This window comes from Acyrthosiphon pisum, chromosome X, assembly GCF_005508785.2.
Source record: "Acyrthosiphon pisum isolate AL4f chromosome X, pea_aphid_22Mar2018_4r6ur, whole genome shotgun sequence".
Lineage (NCBI taxonomy): Eukaryota > Metazoa > Arthropoda > Insecta > Hemiptera > Aphididae > Acyrthosiphon > Acyrthosiphon pisum.
This window is the reverse complement of record NC_042493.1, coordinates 79205928-79206744: the sequence shown is the minus strand read 5'-3', so window position 1 is coordinate 79206744 and position 817 is coordinate 79205928.

The following is an 817-nucleotide window of genomic DNA, read 5'->3' as shown; positions in this document are numbered from 1 at the left end:
TAAAATTATTTTTTGGACTGATATTTTTAAATCCAAATGATGTAGACGACTGTTTTACGATCAAAATCATGGCAATTCAACTGAACGATGATCGTATACATGCATTTTGTGACTACTTCTTAGAAACGTATGTAATGGCTAACAGTTTATTTCCACCATCTATTTGGGTTAAATTTTCTAATTCTAAAATGCGTACAACTATAATGTTTGTGAATCGTTCCATTCCCAGCTGAATAGTATGTTTTACTCCCCAAGTCCTAATATTTTTCAATTAGTTGATGTCTTAAAGCAAGTACAATGTGATATATATGTACAAATGCGTAGTTCAAATTTAAATAATAGAAGCCAGGAAATATTAGAAAAAGAAAAAAATATAAGTTCAGTGATGACGGAATTTCAAAATAATGAAATTAATAGACTTGTATATGTAGAAAAGTTGCCATACATGACATTACCGACAACAAAATAAACAAAACTAAATTTCTAATATATGATGTTGAATATGACTATATACTATATAAATAATTATATTATTATTATTATAATATAATAATATTATAAAATTATTATATTATTATTACATTGTAACGTAATTTTTCATAGTAATTAGACCCCTTGAATTTTTTTTTTTTTTTTTTATTATTATTACAATAAGGTACTCCTAGCTTACGCTATCTATACCTAGAGATGAAAGATAAAATACATTTTGGCGTATTAAGTGCGATAAATAAATAAGTTACAATTTTACGTTAGATGATAACAGTAGTTAGAGAATTAAGTTAGATAGTGTCTTGAGGAATTTGGTCATGCGGGCGAC